Source organism: Alligator sinensis, unplaced genomic scaffold (assembly GCF_000455745.1).
Source record: "Alligator sinensis unplaced genomic scaffold, ASM45574v1 scaffold338_1, whole genome shotgun sequence".
Taxonomy (NCBI): Eukaryota; Metazoa; Chordata; order Crocodylia; family Alligatoridae; genus Alligator; species Alligator sinensis.
Genome location: NW_005842719.1, coordinates 230,360 through 239,957, shown reverse-complemented (window position 1 = coordinate 239,957; position 9,598 = coordinate 230,360). Strand labels below are relative to the sequence as shown.

The following is a 9,598-nucleotide window of genomic DNA, read 5'->3' as shown; positions in this document are numbered from 1 at the left end:
AAATACCAGGGAGACTATGCGCTTCAACAACCTCATGAGGTGTACATACTGCAAATCCAGCACGGAGTTGTCCCATATTATCCCTTTTTACATGCAAAAAAAATGCAATCAGGATTAGACAGGGGTATATCAGACAGATCAGGGTGAGGAGTAAGTATCTGATCTACTTGGGTGAGACAGTCATGATCTAGTAAGTGAATATTACTTCCATGTAGTAAAGGTAAAAGAGAAGCAGGATTTAAAACATTGCAGCAGAAAATAGTGACATTGTCAGCAGCTAGAATTATACGCTCATATGAAGACAATCTTTGGGAGGGTAAGTGTTGAGTTTTTCCTTGATTCAGTAAGGCAGAGACAGCATGGGGAACAGCAAGGACAAGAGGAGATCCTAAAACCGTGGTTGCAGATTTTTGTAAAAGCACTGCTGCAGCAGCTACAGCACGCAAACAGGGTGGGAATCCTTGGGCAACAGGATCAAGCAAGGAAGAAAAGTAGGCAATTGGTTTAGAAGAGGAACCAAAGGGTTGAGTTAGGACTCCAGTAGCGACACTTTCTTGCTCATGACAATACAGTGTAAATGGCTTGTTATAATCAGGTTGCCTGAGTGCCGGTGCTGATGCAAGTGCAGTTTTTAGATCAACAAAGACTTGCTTATGGTGCTTGGTCTATGGAAGACAGCTTTCAGGAATGGTCTCTTTAGTAAGTTTATTTAAAGGTTTAGCAAGGAGAGAAAAGTTAGGGATCCATTGTCTACAGTAAGAAGCAGCGCCTAAAAATCCTCTAAGTTGCTTTTTGGTAGTGGGTCTAGGAAGGGAAAGAACAGCAGAAATGCGGTCAGCAGTTAAATGCCTGTGTCCTTTAGAAATTTCAAAATCTCTTCCCAACAGTTTTACCGCGGCAGTAGGACTTAGTAAAAAGGCATGCTTAGCAGACAAGGGTCCTATTTTTACCACAGCAGGACTGGCATATTTATGCGGGATAACCTGGCCTCCTACTCCAATTGCATTAACTGTTTCAGTAGTGGGTGCAAGCCCTTTGGCTTCTTCACACCGTATAGTAGACATAGAGGCTCCTGTATCTACTAAGAAATCATGAGATTGCTTATTAACTACTATAGGTACGCTGCCGTCTTCAGAGGCTTTACAAGGAGATTCAACGAAGCACAGGTAGAAGATACAGGAACTTTGGAAAATTGTCATTGGGCAGGATCTGAAGGACGCAGGGTTGTTGGGGAATGGGGTTGTTTAGGTTGATTTGGACAGTTAAATTTCCAATGTCCCTTTTGTTTGCAGTAGTTACAAGTATCGTCTGGTTGAGGTCCGCGTCGAAATTGTTGCTGGAAAGGAGGCGCACCTGGTAGAGTTAGAGTTAGAGTCTACAGGAAGATTTTGAGCAGGAGCTGGTGCTTGGGGATAAAATATGGTGCGCTGTTGTGGGAACTGATGAGGACCATTACATCATCTCTGCTCTAGGTCTTGAAGTTGCAAAGCTATCAGGATGGTTTTTAGCTTTTTTTTTGTCTTTTTCTGTTTGTTGTTGTTCCCATAGATCAACACATGCTTGAACAATCTCAGCAAGTGGTTTACCCTTCCATCCTAAAACTAGCTGTTGTAGCTTTTTTTGTAATGGCTTTTGCAAGTTTTTTACATAAGTGGTAACAATCAATCCGCGCAGGTTATCTGCAGCAGGATCAATGCCAGTATGTCTTTGAATTGCTGCAGAGTCTGTTTTGAAAATCAGCAGGGTGTTCTTCTGGTTTTTGTCTACAATTTTCTACTTTGGTCCAATCTACATGCGTTTGAGCAACTTTGGCAACAGCATTCAACAAAGTAGTTCTGGCATTTTGCAAATTTAGTAGTCCTTGATTATTTTCATAATCATAATCATTTTCCGGCCAAGGGGTACCTCCATGAACATTTCTAGTTTCAGTAATTAAAAGTCGCTTTTGTTTTGGGTTTAATAAGCTGTTTAAGAGCCAATTTACATCAGACACAGTAGGGTTATAAATATTGAAGACTTGTTGCAACTTGTCTCTAAATTCAGTGGGACTTTCTCTTAGCTTTGGAAAGGTATTGCAAAAGGTAGAAATGTCACTGGCAGTCCAAGGGACATGAGCTACAGTCCGTTGCCTGCTGTGCATCTGAGGTGGATATTGTCTTAATGGGCAGAAAACAGCAGATTTGAAATATTGCTGATCACCAAGAGTAGTGGTGATGAGTTCACCACCCTTCGTAGTAAACAGAGTTACTACAATTTGGCCATTCTGACCTCTTTTACATCTTGCACCCCAAATAAATGTTTAATCTCAGGTTTTAATCTTTTCCTAACTTTTCGTAAAGTAGGATTCATCAGAATCTAGAGCAGTTGAGGATGGTAAATTTTCTGATAGGTTTGTTGTAAGATGATTAACTGCTCCTACCGGTTGGTTTACATTTTGTGCATGGGCGGGAAGAACAGGTGGCTGAGGAGCAGTTCTGGGTACCCAAGAGTCTAATAGATCTTCTGAGTCATCTTGAGTGCTGATAGCGTTGGGCGCCTGAAGACTTGGGTAAAGTTTTTTATATGCTGGAGGACAATTTGGGTCTGGTGGAGCGCTCAGTTTCTCACTTTTTACAAGAGGCAGAGCCAATTTTGCCTCTTTTAGAGTAGCCAATTGTTTTTTTTTAATTTATCGTTAGAGTCTCTGAGACTAGCCTCAACTGATTTTTGTTTTCTTCTAGAAGCTTCATTATCCCATAGGTACCAATATTCCATTTGTTTTGGCTTGGGTATTTCTAAGAATCCCCTCAGATAATTTAATCTGTCGGAATCAAAAGTTCCCTGAACTGGGAATTGCAATGCAGGGTTTTCATAGGTATACCCATTCCAAGCTGAGCTAATTTTACCAACTGTTCTAATTTTTTAGGACCTAGTTGAGGACCATAAATCTTACACATCTGTCCTAAAGGAGTTTTCAGATCCAGATAAGAAATTTCTTGCCCCATTCTCAGAACCCAGCAATTCAGTCAGGAGAGATATCAGAGACACAAGAGGAAGGGGAAGACGGGTTCATCAGAGCGATGCCCAGTGCCAGAGACACAAAGGGGATTTACAAACTGGAACACGAGCCCTTGCATTCAAGATTGGCTTGCAAGTGGCCATCTTGGGGCGGCTGCCCGTGAACCAGACATAAGGGAAAGACACAAGACAATCTCTCAAATATAAATCAGAGTTATCAGGACAGGGACTGTTAGAGGCCAGTAGGCAAAGGGATAGACAGAGAGGAGTCTAGGTGCCCCCAGACGAAATCAGAACAGTCTACCTGTCAGGGTCCCATATACTCAGCTTCAGAAAATGTATTCTAGTACATTTTTATTAGACAGATAAATCAAGTCTTAAACTTCATATAAATAACATAGGGAGTGCTTACCACCAAGAAGACGTTACTCGTCTAGGCTAGGGAGCACTGAGACCCGTTAGGTGAGATTTTAAAATTAGGATCTCTTACCTCTGAGTTTTGGCGCCACGGGTGTCAGCTGTGTCCCCAGACTGTTCAAGCCACCAGCTCGGTGTTCTGCCACATCCCACTTATGACATCAGAAAACTGTTGGGGAAAACTTGTCCCCGGTTCATTGGGCGGAGGCTCAGATGAACAGACTAATGAAAGTTAAAAAAAGAACTTGGTTTATTAGAGAATGCATTCTGGACAGACTCATACACAATTGGAGAATTGTGAAGAGGTCTGACCCCATACAATAGGTGAGGTGAGTTTATTTAGAAAATATGACATCATAAGCACAGCAACAGCATACACCAATCAGCATTTGCCATGACTTTGATAGTAATACGCATGTTTCTACTTATTTTTAGTATAGCATTGTTAGTTTAACTGGTTTCTTCTAGCTTGTAACCACAGGGTCACTTCCCGTTCTGGGCTGACTCAGCAAGCCAGTACGTGGCTACTTCTACACTAAGTTTCTGCTTTTACTGGACTAGGACAGGATTGTTCCAGTTTGCGCTAGCCTAGCGGTTTTGGGTCATATCCTTTAACTTCCTCATAGCTTAAGCAACGCACGTGATTTGCTCGCTTATACATAAGGGCAATTCAACTCCAAACCCATTCCCCTTCAAACCCATTACCGTGCTTTGCCACCTTCCTAATGAGAACATTTTTTCCTAATATCCAACCTAAACTTCCCTTGCTGCAACTTCAGACCATTGCTTCTTGTTTTGTCATCTTTTGTCAGTGAGAACAGTCTAGCTCCATCCTTTTTGGAACTACACTTCAGATAGTTAAAGACTGATATCAAATCCCCCCTCAGTCTTCTCTTCTCCAGACTAGTTCCCTTAGCCTCTCCTCATAATGCCAGATACACGCCTGGGGCAATGGCTCCATGGAACAGCCACCAGCTGCGATCCCCAGTGGCTTGCAGGATCAGAGTAGAATACAGACTCATCCACTGGGTACCCTCACCCCTGCCCTCACGTAGGGTGTCCTGTCACTTGTTGTCTGGGCAGGACACAAGGATGGAATGGTGCATGGTGCAGAGCATGAATGTTTAGAGCTGGAGGTGGTGGGTAGTATGAAAATGTACCAGCTTGGTGTCCTCCAGCCTGCTCAGGTAGTGAGGTGGGGAGCACTGTGGGGCCTGCTGAGCGATATGAGGGGTGGGGAATGCCCCTGTGCAGGACCTGATTGATGTAGGCGAGGGCAGTTGCAGGGGGTGGAGGGGCGTCAGGGCAGCCTTGACCTCCTGGAATAGGCAGCAAGGTGCATGTAACATGGGCAGCTCCATGCGCTGGGCCAGTAAGGCAAACTATGCCTGCTTGACATAGTCCAGGAGGTCCCTGAAACAGGAAATGTGGGCCAGGACCATCCTCTGGTGCACCAGCTGTGGGTTTTTCCACAGGGGCTCGGTGAGGAGGTCAGCGCCCTGGGCAACTGCCCCTGGGGACCTGGAGGTGGAGACCAACCTCCAGGCCCTGAGGAGGTCCTGGTAGAAACCCAGCAGCTCTTCCAGGCCCTGTTTGAGAAGCCCTCACAGGTAGAAGAGTTGCCAGTCATATTGGAACCCTCAGAGGCAGCAGAGGAAGGTGTGTCCCAAGTGGCTCCATGGAGCATGGCTACCAGCAATGTAGAGGAGCCTCTGCAGGGCCTGAAGGTGGCAAGTGTAGACCTGGTGATGAAGGCAGATCAGGCCCTGCCTGCCCTCCCAAAAGGGGAAGCTCAGGACACCTGCAGAGACCCAGTGCTGTCCTGGCCAGAAGCACCCCAGCCCCTGTCTCTGGAGTCTGGCCAGGTCCTCTGGGGCCACAAATAGGGCGTTGAAGCAGTGCCAGAGCATGGACAGGACCAGCCGGTTAATCACCAGCATCCTCCCCTGAAGATAGAGGTACCGCAGTAGGTCTGCCCATGCCTGCAGCCACTCCAGCACCCTGATTATAGTGGTTGTCAGTCCTCTGGCAGGAAGGGGTCCCTGGGGGACAGGTGGACCCCCAGAGAGAGCAGCAAGCCTGTGCCCCAGTGGATGCCCTGGAGCATGGGTGGGAGTGAGCCCACCTGACACCTGTCACCCACCGTCAGGCCAGAGCTCTTGACCCAGTTGATCTGGGCAGAGGAAGCTGCTGAGTACATGGTCTGGCAGGCCTCCATCTGTGCCTAGTCACCTGGGTCCTGGATGGTGAGGAGCACATCATTGGCATATGCTGGCAGGACCAGTCTCATTGCTGGTTCCTGGAGCACTAGTCCCACCATCCGCTTGCACAGGAGGCAGAGAAAGGACTCAAGAGCCATGGTGTAGAGCTGGCCCAACAGCAGACTGCCTTGATGCGCTCCCTGCCTGAACGGGATGGGCTCCATCAGGGTCCAATTGAGCTTGACCATGCACTCTGTTGGGGGGGGGGGGGGCAGAGCACCTATGGAAACCACACAAAATGGGGACTGAAGCTGAACTCCTCACTGAGCCTCTGCAGAAAAACCCACAGTTGGTGCACCAGAGGATGGTCCTGGCCCACATTACCTGTTTCGGAGACCAGAATCAAGGACAAGAAGAAGTCCTTCTTTAGATATGTAGGAAGTCAGAGAACAAATAAGGGAAGCATAGGGCCCCTGATAAATGAAATGGAACGAACACTCAGGACAAAACTGAACTGTTAAGCAGGCATAGTCTGCTGCGCTGGCCCAGAGCATGGAGCTGTCCACGTTACATGTACCTGTCAAATACCTTCTCTTGGTTGAGGGACAGAAGAGCTAATTACAGGCCCTCCCAGTGTGCGAGCTCCAGGAGGTTCTGGACCAGGTATAGGTTATTGACGATGGATCTCCCCAGCACCACGAACAACTTGTCAGGGTGGATCTTGTCTTCCAGCATGAACCTCAGGTGCAGTGAGATTGCCTTCACTGTGACCTTGTAGTCCATGCAGAGAAGGGAGATGGGACACCAGTTCCTCAGGTCGCAGGGGTCCCCTTTCTGGGCATCAGGCGGAGGGTGTCTGAAAGCTTACCCAGGGTGAGAGGAGCCTCCTGCCAGTTCTGGTCACCAACACTGACCTGTGGTAGTCTCTTCCACAGGACCCGGCAGGCATTGGCATCAGTTAGACCCAGGAAGAAGAGTTCTCCATAGAAAGCTCTTGCCCATTCTTGCATCTCACCTGGATCCATGAGGGGAAGGGCGTCACCCACCAAGAGGCATGCCATGTACTTCTTGGCACCTCTGCCTCTTCTCCAGTGTATATAAGTGGGAGCAGCAGTCCATCTCCAGAAGGAGCTGGACATGCAAGTGAATGAATGCACTCTAGGCGTGGCACTCATCCAGAGTGCAAAGGTCCTCCCAACACCCTCCTCAGAGTGATGGGTTGTTTGGGTCAGCAGCTAGGCACCTCTCCAATTCCAGCACCTCCGTCTCTAGCTGTTCCCTGGCCACCTCCCTCTGCTGAGTGTGCCTCCAAGTGTATCTGCAGCAAAAGAGCCAGACATGCAACTTCCCCACATCCCACCATCTCTGAGCCAAGGGGAAGGCTGGTCAAAGCCAAGGGGAAGGCTGTCATCCTAGAGGCTGCTCTGGATGCACCATTCACTCCACCCCTACCCAGGTTCAGGGGCCTCCCAGAGAGGGGCTGCCATTCTATACCCCTGCTCCATGAGGCTGAACTTGTCTGGGCACTGCAGGACTGTGCCTGCTGTGAAAAAGATTCCTGGGGAAAGGGAGCTTAATGGTGCTCTATCTATGTCAGTCCCAGGATAAAAAAAAGTTGTCATATTGTCATATGGTCTGAACAGTTGTTCAGATGGGCAAATCATTTTTAGGGAAATACTTTGCAGGGGCTATAGAACAGTGATTCTCAACCAGGGTATTGTGGAATCCTGAGGTTCTTTGAGATCCTTTCAAGGGCGATGCAGAGGTGCCACACAGTGTTAGCACTGTTAACTGTGCAAACATGATTCACAAGATAAACCTAATGATTTCAAATAGGAATCCATAGTGTTGAACATTCTGATCTTTTGTGGTCTTTCTGTGTTCATTTCAACAGAAGAAATGCTCTATTAGATTTCTGTAGTTAAGTAAAGAGTGAAAAATAGGAGCTGGCACTTTCCAAGGGGTGCTTTGCATTTATCAAGAGGTACCTTGGGTCTATGGAAAGGTGCATCAAGTCTAAAAACATTGAGAACAATTGGTCTACAGCTTCAGAGAAGCATTTCTCACACAGAGATTTTTTTAACTTAAACGGCCAGTCAGAAGATAAGACCAGGCAGATTTGATTTGAGGAATCGTGTATTATGTTCAGGGAATACATTTTCCCCACAAAGATTTGCTAATCAGACATACTATTCAGGAGTTATGGCCAGATGACAACTTTTTTTTTGAGCAATCTTGCATCTTATGCAGGGAATACTGAAAAATATTTCTTTCACAGAGTTACTGATATGAATTATCATTCAGCAGATATGAGCAGATGAATAATATTATTTATTTATTTATTTTCCACATGGGGTACACATTCTAAAGTCCCTGACAAATCTATCTGTCACAGTGAACTACTATTCAGAAGATATGACCAGATAAGTAAACATTTTTTTCCTCAAGGAATCTGGCATTTCAGTCATAGAATACATTCTCCAGCCTCTGGCAAGCATTTCATCACAGATATTAGCTGATCTAAATTACCATTCAGGAGATATTCCCTGATGCAAGAAACTTTTTTTCCTTGAGGAATCTTGCACTTTAGCTGTAGAATGCATTTTCCAGCTCATGACAAACGTCTCTCTCACAAGAGATTTGCCAGTGGGTGCTACCACTCAGGACGTATGGCCACATGAGGATTTTTTTTCCCCTCAAGCAATCTGCCATTCAGGTGGGGAGTACATTCTCCAGCCCCCTGAAAAACAGTCCCCCCACAAAGAATTGACAGTCTGAACAGTAGTTCAGCCCCTTCAGTAGAGGTATGGCCGTACCCAGGAGATATGGTCAGATGAGTAAAGTTTTTCTCTCAAGGAAGCTGGCAAATATTTCTCCATGGAAGGGGCTCACCTGGACTGTCACTTGTTCTGAGATTAGGCGCTATCACAGTAAGGTAACCTGATACAATTTCTCATCTTCTTCCCTGACCACAGCCCTTTCTTCTAGAGAGCCATTTCAGAGTTTTTGGACTCTAGCCTTCCTGCTGTGTGTGTCAGCCTCTGGCTGCTGGGGTCCTAGACTCATCCCCAAGACCTGGGATGATACAAAGGCTCACAGAAAGCTTCTAAACATCTCCCAGTCAGCCCCGACCCCTAGCCCCATGTTTACTTTTTGAAAAGTCTAAAATTCTCTGGAAAAATCCATTCTTTACTGGGCCACCTGAAGTTCCCCTGTGTAACGGCCCATTTCCCTGGGATGCCTTCCTTACTGTGGAATTGGGTTTCTCCCAGGATCATGTTGTGTGCATCTATAAGTTAAAGCAGCTGTAATTAACTTAAGTGTGGCTCCTTCCAGGGACAAGTTTCTCAAGATGTGGGCTCTCCCAGGCCACCTGCTGACAGAAGACTAGCAATGCAGTTTGGAAGAGACACCCATGTAACAGCTGTTTTAATTCAAGTCAATCAAGGCAATCAGTCCCAGGTCAAATGAAAAATCTCTTTATAGCCACAGAGTTGATGATTTAAACTACCATTGAGAAGATAAAGTTTGATAAGTAAACTTTTTCTTTTGAGGAAGCTTGTAATTCAGGCAAAAAATATATTATCCAATCCCTGAAAAACATTTTCCCCACAGAGATTTACTGACCTGAACTAGCTGATTCAGATTTACTGATTCAGGCAGTGGTGGATTAAGAGTTATGGGGGCCCTTGGCAAAGAGAAAATAGGAGGCCCCCCACACCCCATTTTAAATATGAATGTATCAAAATTATTAATAAATAGACCCATTAAATGTTTACATGGTACATTAATAAAGCACAGCATGAAATGTTGAAATTAACTACTCAATTTTGCCTCACACAGAACTGAATAAAACAACTGCCTTTGGAAAATGACTCAGATACATGGGATCACCATAAATGTATAATAACACGAAAGGAATGATGCTTTAGTTTAGTGGTCATGTAGACTCATGTTTGCCTATTTTTTTTATACATATTTTA

General features: G+C 45.8%; 1 long non-coding RNA gene across 1 annotated transcript in view; it reads right to left on the bottom strand.

Moving 5' to 3' along the window:
• The window catches only part of LOC102378811, a 12,944-nt gene that overhangs the window by 2,624 nt on the left and 722 nt on the right, over positions 1 to 9,598 (bottom strand). Inside the window, exon 2 of the long non-coding RNA XR_325013.3 lies at positions 3,488 to 3,636. This is a non-coding gene — a long non-coding RNA (uncharacterized LOC102378811). The remainder of the gene's footprint in view (positions 1 to 3,487; positions 3,637 to 9,598) is intronic.